Source organism: Phyllobates terribilis, unplaced genomic scaffold, assembly GCF_046119375.1.
Source record: "Phyllobates terribilis strain yellow unplaced genomic scaffold, ASM4611937v1 Scaffold_142__1_contigs__length_4687701, whole genome shotgun sequence".
Classification (NCBI taxonomy): domain Eukaryota; kingdom Metazoa; phylum Chordata; class Amphibia; order Anura; family Dendrobatidae; genus Phyllobates; species Phyllobates terribilis.
Window position 1 is genome coordinate 2,552,674 of NW_027362902.1, and position 13,234 is coordinate 2,565,907.

Below are 13,234 nucleotides of genomic sequence, written 5' to 3' on the forward strand. Positions count from 1 at the left end.
AGCCAGATTACAAGCTCATTTTGGTTCAACTTCAGCAACTGTGCATTGCATTGCCATGTAATGTGATGCAATGCTATCTTTCTAGCTCTCCCTTTTTACTTCCTTTTGGATAAACAGACATATTAGGCAAGCATTTTGGAGCTTTCACCTAAATAACTACAGGTGGTGAGATAAGCTGCACAATATAATTGACCTTTCAGTATATTGTTGCACACACACCATCTATTTAGCAAATGCCCTTGTTATCAACAGCAGCCTTTTAAACTCACCTGAGCTAACAGGTATGTGCGCTGGTTACTCTGCTGCGCTTAAAATTTCTTTTTTGGTTTGCTACAATGCCTTTTCTGAAACGTTGTCTCCTTCTGCTGGAACACTGACTTCTTTCATTTAATGCCTGCAGACTATAAAAGAGAACCCAACCCAAAAAGTTTGGTTGATTAGTCTGTGGCATTCTGTTAAACTGTTGCTTATGGCGGTCTCTGTGAGCTTCTCAGCGACATTCAGCCAGCCAGGTATCCTGCCTGCAGTAGATGGAATGTGGCAATGGAACGCTGGCTGCGCGTGTCATAATAGGCTCTGAGCCTTTATATACCTGTGCACAGCAGCAGCCACCTTCAGTCTGCTGCTGGACAGCCAGCAGCAGCAGCAGCAGGAGAGGTATGTAATCAGGAGCCCTCCTGCTAAGGGTAGACAGCTGCTCGTTCCACCCCACCCCCCGCCTTAATTGGTTCTCCTCCCTTCCAACGGTGTTGAGGCGGGTGGGAACAGCAGGGGGTGAAGGTGCTGTGTTTAAAGAGGTGGAGTTATGCAGATCTAAAACGCGTGGATTGCAGCAGCAGCAAGCCGAAAAGTGCAGGCATGTAAGGGATCTAGAGGTTGACAACATGTCTTCTTAACGGGAGTCCAGGAGCTCATCTCCACAAATGGACTTTTCAGGATCCTTGGGTGGCTCCGTAGTTTGAAACCAATTCTGGTTATCGCTTCTCGGCCTTTTGGCTAAGATCAAGTGTAGTATCTGTTCTTATCAGTTTAATATCTGATACGTCCCCTATCTGGGGACCATATATTAAATGGATTTTTAGAACAGGGAGATGGAAAAAGAGCTTGCTCTGTCCACTCCACGCATTGACCTGGTATTGCAGTATCTCCAGGACCGGTGCACCCCTTCTTTAATGCAGTTTCTAAAATCAGAAAGAATTGAATTCAATGTTTTTTGTTCATTTTGCTTGTTTGTCGGATTTTGGGATGGACTCTTTGGCTTTGCTTTTCTTCTCCTCATTGGATTTTTCATGTTCAAAGTTGCAGAAGCCAGATTACAAGCTCATTTTGGTTCAACTTCAGCAACTGTGCATTGCATTGCCATGTAATGTGATGCAATGCTATCTTTCTAGCTCTCCCTTTTTACTTCCTTTTGGATAAACAGACATATTAGGCAAGCATTTTGGAGCTTTCACCTAAATAACTACAGGTGGTGAGATAAGCTGCACAATATAATTGACCTTTCAGTATATTGTTGCACACACACCATCTATTTAGCAAATGCCCTTGTTATCAACAGCAGCCTTTTAAACTCACCTGAGCTAACAGGTATGTGCGCTGGTTACTCTGCTGCGCTTAAAATTTCTTTTTTGGTTTGCTACAATGCCTTTTCTGAAACGTTGTCTCCTTCTGCTGGAACACTGACTTCTTTCATTTAATGCCTGCAGACTATAAAAGAGAACCCAACCCAAAAAGTTTGGTTGATTAGTCTGTGGCATTCTGTTAAACTGTTGCTTATGGCGGTCTCTGTGAGCTTCTCAGCGACATTCAGCCAGCCAGGTATCCTGCCTGCAGTAGATGGAATGTGGCAATGGAACGCTGGCTGCGCGTGTCATAATAGGCTCTGAGCCTTTATATACCTGTGCACAGCAGCAGCCACCTTCAGTCTGCTGCTGGACAGCCAGCAGCAGCAGCAGCAGCAGGAGAGGTATGTAATCAGGAGCCCTCCTGCTAAGGGTAGACAGCTGCTCGTTCCACCCCACCCCCCGCCTTAATTGGTTCTCCTCCCTTCCAACGGTGTTGAGGCGGGTGGGAACAGCAGGGGGTGAAGGTGCTGTGTTTAAAGAGGTGGAGTTATGCAGATCTAAAACGCGTGGATTGCAGCAGCAGCAAGCCGAAAAGTGCAGGCATGTAAGGGATCTAGAGGTTGACAACATGTCTTCTTAACGGGAGTCCAGGAGCTCATCTCCACAAATGGACTTTTCAGGATCCTTGGGTGGCTCCGTAGTTTGAAACCAATTCTGGTTATCGCTTCTCGGCCTTTTGGCTAAGATCAAGTGTAGTATCTGTTCTTATCAGTTTAATATCTGATACGTCCCCTATCTGGGGACCATATATTAAATGGATTTTTAGAACAGGGAGATGGAAAAAGAGCTTGCTCTGTCCACTCCACGCATTGACCTGGTATTGCAGTATCTCCAGGACCGGTGCACCCCTTCTTTAATGCAGTTTCTAAAATCAGAAAGAATTGAATTCAATGTTTTTTGTTCATTTTGCTTGTTTGTCGGATTTTGGGATGGACTCTTTGGCTTTGCTTTTCTTCTCCTCATTGGATTTTTCATGTTCAAAGTTGCAGAAGCCAGATTACAAGCTCATTTTGGTTCAACTTCAGCAACTGTGCATTGCATTGCCATGTAATGTGATGCAATGCTATCTTTCTAGCTCTCCCTTTTTACTTCCTTTTGGATAAACAGACATATTAGGCAAGCATTTTGGAGCTTTCACCTAAATAACTACAGGTGGTGAGATAAGCTGCACAATATAATTGACCTTTCAGTATATTGTTGCACACACACCATCTATTTAGCAAATGCCCTTGTTATCAACAGCAGCCTTTTAAACTCACCTGAGCTAACAGGTATGTGCGCTGGTTACTCTGCTGCGCTTAAAATTTCTTTTTTGGTTTGCTACAATGCCTTTTCTGAAACGTTGTCTCCTTCTGCTGGAACACTGACTTCTTTCATTTAATGCCTGCAGACTATAAAAGAGAACCCAACCCAAAAAGTTTGGTTGATTAGTCTGTGGCATTCTGTTAAACTGTTGCTTATGGCGGTCTCTGTGAGCTTCTCAGCGACATTCAGCCAGCCAGGTATCCTGCCTGCAGTAGATGGAATGTGGCAATGGAACGCTGGCTGCGCGTGTCATAATAGGCTCTGAGCCTTTATATACCTGTGCACAGCAGCAGCCACCTTCAGTCTGCTGCTGGACAGCCAGCAGCAGCAGCAGCAGGAGAGGTATGTAATCAGGAGCCCTCCTGCTAAGGGTAGACAGCTGCTCGTTCCACCCCACCCCCCGCCTTAATTGGTTCTCCTCCCTTCCAACGGTGTTGAGGCGGGTGGGAACAGCAGGGGGTGAAGGTGCTGTGTTTAAAGAGGTGGAGTTATGCAGATCTAAAACGCGTGGATTGCAGCAGCAGCAAGCCGAAAAGTGCAGGCATGTAAGGGATCTAGAGGTTGACAACATGTCTTCTTAACGGGAGTCCAGGAGCTCATCTCCACAAATGGACTTTTCAGGATCCTTGGGTGGCTCCGTAGTTTGAAACCAATTCTGGTTATCGCTTCTCGGCCTTTTGGCTAAGATCAAGTGTAGTATCTGTTCTTATCAGTTTAATATCTGATACGTCCCCTATCTGGGGACCATATATTAAATGGATTTTTAGAACAGGGAGATGGAAAAAGAGCTTGCTCTGTCCACTCCACGCATTGACCTGGTATTGCAGTATCTCCAGGACCGGTGCACCCCTTCTTTAATGCAGTTTCTAAAATCAGAAAGAATTGAATTCAATGTTTTTTGTTCATTTTGCTTGTTTGTCGGATTTTGGGATGGACTCTTTGGCTTTGCTTTTCTTCTCCTCATTGGATTTTTCATGTTCAAAGTTGCAGAAGCCAGATTACAAGCTCATTTTGGTTCAACTTCAGCAACTGTGCATTGCATTGCCATGTAATGTGATGCAATGCTATCTTTCTAGCTCTCCCTTTTTACTTCCTTTTGGATAAACAGACATATTAGGCAAGCATTTTGGAGCTTTCACCTAAATAACTACAGGTGGTGAGATAAGCTGCACAATATAATTGACCTTTCAGTATATTGTTGCACACACACCATCTATTTAGCAAATGCCCTTGTTATCAACAGCAGCCTTTTAAACTCACCTGAGCTAACAGGTATGTGCGCTGGTTACTCTGCTGCGCTTAAAATTTCTTTTTTGGTTTGCTACAATGCCTTTTCTGAAACGTTGTCTCCTTCTGCTGGAACACTGACTTCTTTCATTTAATGCCTGCAGACTATAAAAGAGAACCCAACCCAAAAAGTTTGGTTGATTAGTCTGTGGCATTTTGTTAAACTGTTGCTTATGGCGGTCTCTGTGAGCTTCTCAGCGACATTCAGCCAGCCAGGTATCCTGCCTGCAGTAGATGGAATGTGGCAATGGAACGCTGGCTGCGCGTGTCATAATAGGCTCTGAGCCTTTATATACCTGTGCACAGCAGCAGCCACCTTCAGTCTGCTGCTGGACAGCCAGCAGCAGCAGCAGCAGCAGGAGAGGTATGTAATCAGGAGCCCTCCTGCTAAGGGTAGACAGCTGCTAGTTCCACCCCACCCCCCGCCTTAATTGGTTCTCCTCCCTTCCAACGGTGTTGAGGCGGGTGGGAACAGCAGGGGGTGAAGGTGCTGTGTTTAAAGAGGTGGAGTTATGCAGATCTAAAACGCGTGGATTGCAGCAGCAGCAAGCCGAAAAGTGCAGGCATGTAAGGGATCTAGAGGTTGACAACATGTCTTCTTAACGGGAGTCCAGGAGCTCATCTCCACAAATGGACTTTTCAGGATCCTTGGGTGGCTCCGTAGTTTGAAACCAATTCTGGTTATCGCTTCTCGGCCTTTTGGCTAAGATCGTATGACTGTACCTTGATTGGTGCGAGTCTCCTGGAGGAATCCGGACCCTTTTGTGGAGGATTTTCTGCTTTTTCCTGTGGTATTCCATACCGACAGAATCCAAGATGTCTTTTGTGAAGAACACCATCCGTTTGTCCGTGGATCCATCTGACCAGAACAAGAACAACGTGGTTTTCATTGTCCAAGACATCGTTGAAGGCAAAGCTGGAGCAAGACGTTCTGAGATCTTCAGTGTCAACGAATTTTCACGTCAAGGTAATTATGACGTTACCTTTATGGACCAGGATGTTTGCCTTAATGTCTTTGAATGGCTCCGTGGTCACTCTAGTGACCCCTGCTTGGAAGGAGTTAGATGGGAACCTTTGTTTGGTCTGCAAGAAAAGGAGGTGACTGTGACTGTCTATAACCCTTTTACAGACCCTGAGCTGCTGGAGTGCTTCCTCTCTCGCTACTGTGAATATGTGCGGAAGGGAGTGAAGCAAGTCAATTGTCTAGGAATCTTTAACTGTCAGTATAAATTCCGTGTGAAATTGAAAAGGGATCCTGACAGTGTGGGGGGCTTTAGACACCCTCCATCAAATTTTTCCGTTGCAGGCCATAGAGGTTTCCTCTTTTACCCAGGCCAGCCCATGTTTTGCCGTAGATGCTTTTCTTTCGGACATACCATGGTAACATGCCTTAAAGGGCAGTGTTGCCGAAATTGCAGAAAGGAGGGGCATATGGCCAACCAGTGTCCAGAGGCCAAGTCCTGTGATGTCTGTGGGAGTAGTGATCACATGTATAAGGACTGTCCTATGAGTGCACCTAGACGTTCTGATAAAGAACAGAAGGAGGAGGAGCTGGAGAGGAGGCAGATGGCAAGCGCACTGAAAGTGCTGGAAAGATTGGAGAGGGAGGAGAGAGAGGGAAGGAGGCGGGAAACTGGTAGAGCCTCTCCCTCTACGGCGCCAGAGGAGGTGTCCCTGAGACCATGTTCTTCTTCTGCTGAAGAAATGAGGAAGAAGCGGAGGGAAGAAAAGGAGTTCTGGAGGGAAGTGGCAAAGGTGGAGAAAAAGGCAGTGTCTGCGAGAATATCTAGGAAAGTGGTGGAAGCAGAGCTGCCTGAGATGATGACTTTTGGAGAGGCAATGGACGCAACAGGATGTGAAGTGCAAATCTCGGAACCCGACAGTCCTGAACACCCTTCGGGTCCTGAAAACATTGAAGATTTTTCTTCGGAGGATGATAGGGGTGCAAATAAGAGTCGTAGGGAGGATGGTGGGGGCAGTGATGATGCAGATTTTAGTGAGCCTCAGAGGAAGATCAGAACTGCCAGAATGAGGAGTGTGGCTGGTGAAGCCAGCGGGTCGGAAACCAGCTGTTCTGTTCTGATGGCGGAGGAGGATAGTGGTGGTGCTGGATAGTGTCACCATATAATATTGTAAATGTTTTTTCTTTTTGTCCTCTTGTGAGCTTTGGTTTAGGCCAAAGGCTATTTCTTTGTGTAATTGGTGAAGGAGTAGAAGTATTATGGGATTTACCATAGTGTCCCAAAACGTAAGAGTGTTTAAAAGTAAAGTAAGAAGAGCTGCTATTTTTGAGTTTTTAGCTATGCAAAATGCATCTATTTTTTGTTTACAAGAATGTGGGGTAGTGGATGGTGTGAAAGGGGATGAATGGTCTTATGGAGCGTCTGTGTGGTCGGGGAGTGCATGTAATAAGAATGATGGTGTGGGTATTTTGGTTAAAGGAAGGGAGGTTGTTTTGAGTGATTATTTGGTTATTGAGGTGGGGAGATGTATCCTTGCTAATTTTGTATACAAGAATGTAAAGTTTTGTGTTATTAATGTTTATGCGCCAGTTGAAAAAAATGAGCGCAAAAATTTATTTGAAAAAATTAAGCTTTTTGTTCCAGGAAGAATACCTGTGGTAATTGTGGGTGATATGAACTGTGATGTGGGGAGAGTGAATGTGGATGTGTCTGGGAAAGCATTATTGGAGTTAGTGAATGATTTTGGGTTGTGTGATATGCAGCGCGTGTGTAACATGAATCCTTTGTTGAACACTTTCTTTTCTGAGAGTGGTAGGGTACAATCCAGATTGGATTATTGTTTTATTTCTAAAAATATGGTTTCTGTTAATTATAGGCAGGAAAACGTTCTTTTTTCAGATCATGTGTGTATGTTGTGTGAGTTGGATATAAAAGTTGATGGAGTGTTTGGGAGAGGATTGTGGAAGTTAAATGTTAAACTGTTAGAGAATGAAGATGTGAGAAAGGAGTATGAAAGGCGGTATGAAGAATGGTGTAAGCATAAAAATGAGTTTGGGAATGTTTGTGAGTGGTGGGACTGGGTGAAGAAACAAACAAAAATGTTCTTTAAAAATTTAGGATACAAGTATGCAGCAATTAAAAGAGAGAGTTTTGTTAAACTGAACGCGCGGTTGAGCGTTTTGTATAAGTTAAGGGAAGGAGGAGTTGAGGTGGAGGAGGATATTTTAGAGGTAAAAAAGGAGATTAGTGAGTTTTTGTTGGAGAGAGGGAGAAGCATAGTGTTTAGAGCAAAGATTGATAAGATGGAGCAGGATGAGAAATGTTCTCGGTTTTTCTTTAAAAAAGTTTTTGGAAAGAAACAGAGTATGAGCGTGGTGTATGGAGCAGATGGAAGTGAGGTGAGTGGAGAGGATATGTGTGAAGAGGTGGCTAAGTTTTATGAGGATCTGTATGCAGTGAAACAGAGGGATGAATGTTTGGAGAATGATGTTTTGAGTGTGTTAGAGAGTAAGTTGAGTGAAGCAGAAAGAGAGAGAGTGATGGGTGAGGTGACTGGTGATGAGGTATGGAAGGTTATGTGTAGTATGGCTTTGAATAAGACGCCGGGGGAGGATGGCCTCCCAGTAGAATTTTATCGTGTGATGTGGGGTGTGATTGGTAAGGACTTTGTGGATGTATGTAAGTATATGTGGGGAAACATGGAGGTGACTGAGAGTATGCGTGCAGGTATGGTTGTGTTAATTCCTAAGAAAGGGGATTTGAAAAGTCTGAGGAATTGGAGGCCAATAACGTTACTTAATTGTGATTATAAAATCTATGCAAAACTTATGGCTAATAGGATGCGTGATGTGATAGAGAGTGTGATTGGGGATGAGCAGTGTTGTGCGGTACCTGGGAGGCGGATTCATGAGTGTGTGTGTATGTTAAGAGATTGTCTATGGGATTGCATGGGTCGTAAGAAGAGTGTATTTTTGTTAAGTTTGGATTTTGAAAAGGCTTATGATAGGTTGTCGCATGGTTTTTTGTTCAGAGTGTTGTTAAAAATGGGTTTTCCGGCTGATTTTGTTGGGCGAGTGAGAAGTTTGTATGCGGGTGTTTATAGCTGTGTTTTAATGAATGGGTATGTGGGTAGGAAAGTGAATGTGTTTTCGGGTGTGCGACAGGGGTGTCCTTTGTCCCCTGTAGCATTTATTTGTGCAATTGAGCCATTGTTGTGTATGCTGAGGAAAGATAAGGTAATTCGTGGTGTGCAAGTGCCGGGAGGTGGAGGAAAAGAATGGAAGGTGAGTGGTTATATGGATGACGTGTGTGTATTATGTGATTCTGAATGTTCGGTGAGGCGGGTGAAGTTGTTAGTGTCTATTTTTTGTGGTGCATCTGCGTTTAAAGTGAATTGGGAAAAGAGTGAGTGTAAGGGTTTTGGAGGCGGAAGTTTAAGTAGGGATGTAGGTGTGAATGTAGTGAATGGACCTATTAAAGTTTTGGGTGTGAAGTTTTCAGAGAGTTTGGATGGGAAAGAAAGTTGGGATGATGCGAAAGGAAAAGTTGAGCAGAAGTTGAATTTTTGGAAATTGAGGAGTTTATCCTTTTTTGGGAAGATTTTAATTGTTAAGAGTGTGGTGTTGCCAATATTTTTATATATTGCGGTAGTATTTCCACCAGGATATATGTGTATGAGAAGCTTGAATAGAATTTTATTTGTTTTTTTGTGGAACTCGAAAATGGAGAGAGCTAGGAGAGAAATTTTGGTTAAAAGAGTGGAAAAAGGTGGTTTGGGTTTTCCGAATTTGGACGTGTTTTTTGGTGTGAATATCGTTGTGTTTGTTTTGAAAGTGATTAGGGCGGATGGAAAGTTTTCATCTATGTGTAGGTATTTATTTGGAGCGTATTTGTTTCGTTTAAAGTGGCAAGAAAGGGATTTGCGATGTCCGATTGCTTTTGAGGTGCCTGTATGGTATGTGTGGGTTTATAAGTTTTTGGTGAGGTATGAACTGTGTGATGCAGATGTGAGATTGCTGGAGAATAAGAAGGCTGTGTATAGGATGATTGAATGTAGAGAGGTAGAATGTGGAATAAATATGGTTAGGGGTGGTGATGTGCAGAAGGTTTGGAAGAAAGTGCGGATGAGTGGTATGACCAACAAACAGAGTGAAGTTGTGTGGCAGTCTTTACATGGAGTATTACCTGTGAGAGAATTTCAGAGGAATAGAGGTTTGGTGAGGAGTGAAATGTGTCCAAGAAATGGCTGTGGTGGAAGGGAAAGTGTGTTGCATGTTTTTTGGAATTGCCAGTATGCTAGAGATGTGATTGGGAGAATGGGGCCTTTGTGTAAAGAATTGTGTGGTGTGAATTTGTTGTCTTTTGAGTTGTTTATGTTTGGTTTGGGAATATGTGATGGGACGAAGGAAAGAGTCTTGTGGTTGATGCTTGCATGTATAAAGGAAGTGTTATGGGATGTGAGGAATGTGTATGTGTTTAAAAGGAAGGAAATTGCTGTAAAGGATAGTGTGAAGGTGATTTTGGGGAAGATGTATGTGTGTTTCCTATGGGACAAAAAGAGGAGAGGGGAAGTGGATGCGGAGGGAATATGGAAAGTTAAAAAGTGGAGATATATTGTTAGTACCTCTTGATTTTTGTTATTGTTGTTTTGAAATATGAAATAAATATTTCCGATGATGATGGGGACAGCAAATTGCGTATTGGATTTGACGCAGCTGTTTTGATGGAATTTTCCTTTGTCTGGTTTCCATAGACTGTGGAATTTCCTCGTCTGAGGAGAAAAAAAAAAAAAAAAAAAAAAATCTGTTCTTATCAGTTTAATATCTGATACGTCCCCTATCTGGGGACCATATATTAAATGGATTTTTAGAACAGGGAGATGGAAAAAGAGCTTGCTCTGTCCACTCCACGCATTGACCTGGTATTGCAGTATCTCCAGGACCGGTGCACCCCTTCTTTAATGCAGTTTCTAAAATCAGAAAGAATTGAATTCAATGTTTTTTGTTCATTTTGCTTGTTTGTCGGATTTTGGGATGGACTCTTTGGCTTTGCTTTTCTTCTCCTCATTGGATTTTTCATGTTCAAAGTTGCAGAAGCCAGATTACAAGCTCATTTTGGTTCAACTTCAGCAACTGTGCATTGCATTGCCATGTAATGTGATGCAATGCTATCTTTCTAGCTCTCCCTTTTTACTTCCTTTTGGATAAACAGACATATTAGGCAAGCATTTTGGAGCTTTCACCTAAATAACTACAGGTGGTGAGATAAGCTGCACAATATAATTGACCTTTCAGTATATTGTTGCACACACACCATCTATTTATCAAATGCCCTTGTTATCAACAGCAGCCTTTTAAACTCACCTGAGCTAACAGGTATGTGCGCTGGTTACTCTGCTGCGCTTAAAATTTCTTTTTTGGTTTGCTACAATGCCTTTTCTGAAACGTTGTCTCCTTCTGCTGGAACACTGACTTCTTTCATTTAATGCCTGCAGACTATAAAAGAGAACCCAACCCAAAAAGTTTGGTTGATTAGTCTGTGGCATTCTGTTAAACTGTTGCTTATGGCGGTCTCTGTGAGCTTCTCAGCGACATTCAGCCAGCCAGGTATCCTGCCTGCAGTAGATGGAATGTGGCAATGGAACGCTGGCTGCGCGTGTCATAATAGGCTCTGAGCCTTTATATACCTGTGCACAGCAGCAGCCACCTTCAGTCTGCTGCTGGACAGCCAGCAGCAGCAGCAGCAGGAGAGGTATGTAATCAGGAGCCCTCCTGCTAAGGGTAGACAGCTGCTCGTTCCACCCCACCCCCCGCCTTAATTGGTTCTCCTCCCTTCCAACGGTGTTGAGGCGGGTGGGAACAGCAGGGGGTGAAGGTGCTGTGTTTAAAGAGGTGGAGTTATGCAGATCTAAAACGCGTGGATTGCAGCAGCAGCAAGCCGAAAAGTGCAGGCATGTAAGGGATCTAGAGGTTGACAACATGTCTTCTTAACGGGAGTCCAGGAGCTCATCTCCACAAATGGACTTTTCAGGATCCTTGGGTGGCTCCGTAGTTTGAAACCAATTCTGGTTATCGCTTCTCGGCCTTTTGGCTACGACCAAGTGTTGTTGCTGGAAGACTCCAAAGCCTATCGCATCCTCGGCCTTGAGGCATCGGCAGTTCTACTGTCTTAAGCCTCCTGCTGCTATAGGGGGTGTGCGTGCTGAAGAGAACCAAGAAGGCGATCGACTTATCTGAATATGGCGATGGCGACATCGGCTACTCTCCGTTCTGCTGGAGCTGGCGACTTGAAGATCAAGAACTCTTTCAAGATTGAAGTTGAAGAGCGAGCCCGTGACAAGTTCTCCCTGTCTTTCTTCGTGAGGAAGGTCCTGCTTGAGATCCTGCAGGTGAAAAGGGAGAACATTCTGGCACTTCAAGATGCTCCTGGACGCTTTGTGCTTACCCTGACCTCTGAAGTGGCATCTCAGAATTTTTACCATCAGATCAAGCTGAGACTTCAGGAGGAAGATCTTAAAGGACTGTGTTTTGTGACCCTCTGCCTGGCAGAAGAGAAGTCTGTGGTGGTTCATATGAGCAATCCGCATGTCTCTGAAAAGGATGTGGCTGCGTTTCTGCATAACTATTGCTCTGAGGTCTACTTTTCTCACAAAATCATGAACTCTGAGAGGTTGTGGACCGGAAAATACAAGTTCATCGTGAAGCTGAGAGAAGGTTTGGGAATTGGTGGACTCATTCATCCGCCTCAGAGCTTCCTGATTGGCAGAGAGAGAGGAAGACTCTTCTATCCAGGGATGCCTATCTTCTGCAGAAAATGTATGGACTTTGGGCATTCCTTTGAGAGCTGCAAGGAGGAGAACGCTCTTTGCAAGAAGTGCTATCAAAAAGGACATGTCACTCTGAACTGCCCAAATCAGATGATCTGTAATATCTGCCGTATCCCTGGGCACTCTTTTCGGGATTGTCCGTTGAGAAAAAAGACCTTCAGCTATGCAGATGCAGCTCGGGGGGGAGCCCCTCCGAAGCGGTCCAGTCCTGAAGAACAAACAGACAAATCCAAGGACCCTCCCGGGAACCCTTCTGGGGATCCGCCCAAGGACACTGCTGGGGACCCGCCTGGGGATAGCATTGTTCTCAAGGATTGGTCGGAGAGTCCAGATGGTCATGTGGTGGAGGAGAATCCAGCTGAGTCTGAAGTGGAGATGGGAGAGGAGTCTTCTAAGGAGGCTGGTGGTGAGGAGGAGGAGGAGGAGATTAACATTGACGTGGAGGTTTTGAGGAAAAGGAAAAAGGAGAAGTCGAGTTTGTTTAAGGGAGAGAGCGCCAGCAAAAGACCTGCTGGGCGTTTGAAAATAGTCCTCCCTAATTACTCACCTAAACCGATCATCTCAGTTCCTAAACCTGTAAACCCATCTGATCCGGTGAACATCGAGGAATTCTCAGACACGGACGTTTCTGCGGGTCCCTCTACCCCGGTCGGATTCATGTCAGATACGGACTCAAGCTCTGTTTAAATGATTTATGGCTACACTCAAAATTGCCTCACTAAATGTGAGGAGTTTAAAGGGCTCTGTCAAGAGAGCTGCTTTATTTTCTTACCTGATGACTTTAGATGCTGATATTTTTTTACTTCAAGAATGCGGCATTGACCATGACCCTAACTATAACAAACTAAGGGAAGATTGGGCGAACGGACCTTCCATCTGGTCCGGTGAAAATGGATCGCGTGCTACTGGTGTTGGCGTCCTGTTTAAAAACAAAGACTTTAAGGTTACCTCGTTCACTGAAGTTGAACCTGGACGTGCACTAGTTGTTAATGTGAGTTACTGTGGATCCGAGTTCAAGCTGATTAATGTTTATGCATCTCCGATTAAAGAGGAAAGATCCAGTTTATTAGATATCATCAAACTCTTTATACCTGGTCCTACACCAACTGTGGTTGGCGGTGACTTCAATTGTATCCGGTCTGATGAAAATAGGACATCAGGTACTAGAAGGAAAGACAAAACTGAGATGCAGTTAAAAAATCTAATCGACGATACTTGCCTGAATGATG

At 44.2% G+C, this 13,234-nt stretch overlaps 4 non-coding genes across 4 annotated transcripts; all 4 read left to right on the top strand.

The window, feature by feature from the left end:
• The first annotated feature begins 976 nt into the window (after window positions 1–976).
• Window positions 977–1,167, top strand: LOC141205746 (U2 spliceosomal RNA). The gene has a single exon (XR_012276421.1). It is a non-coding gene; the product is annotated as a U2 spliceosomal RNA (small nuclear RNA).
• Window positions 1,168–2,285: 1,118 nt separating this feature from the next.
• On the top strand, window positions 2,286–2,476 carry LOC141205747 (U2 spliceosomal RNA). Its single transcript, XR_012276422.1, has one exon. It is a non-coding gene; the product is annotated as a U2 spliceosomal RNA (small nuclear RNA).
• A 1,115-nt stretch (window positions 2,477–3,591) lies between these two features.
• On the top strand, window positions 3,592–3,782 carry LOC141205748 (U2 spliceosomal RNA). The gene has a single exon (XR_012276423.1). It is a non-coding gene; the product is annotated as a U2 spliceosomal RNA (small nuclear RNA).
• A 6,158-nt stretch (window positions 3,783–9,940) lies between these two features.
• Window positions 9,941–10,134, top strand: LOC141206322 (U2 spliceosomal RNA). The gene has a single exon (XR_012276956.1). It is a non-coding gene; the product is annotated as a U2 spliceosomal RNA (small nuclear RNA).
• Window positions 10,135–13,234: the final 3,100 nt, after the last annotated feature.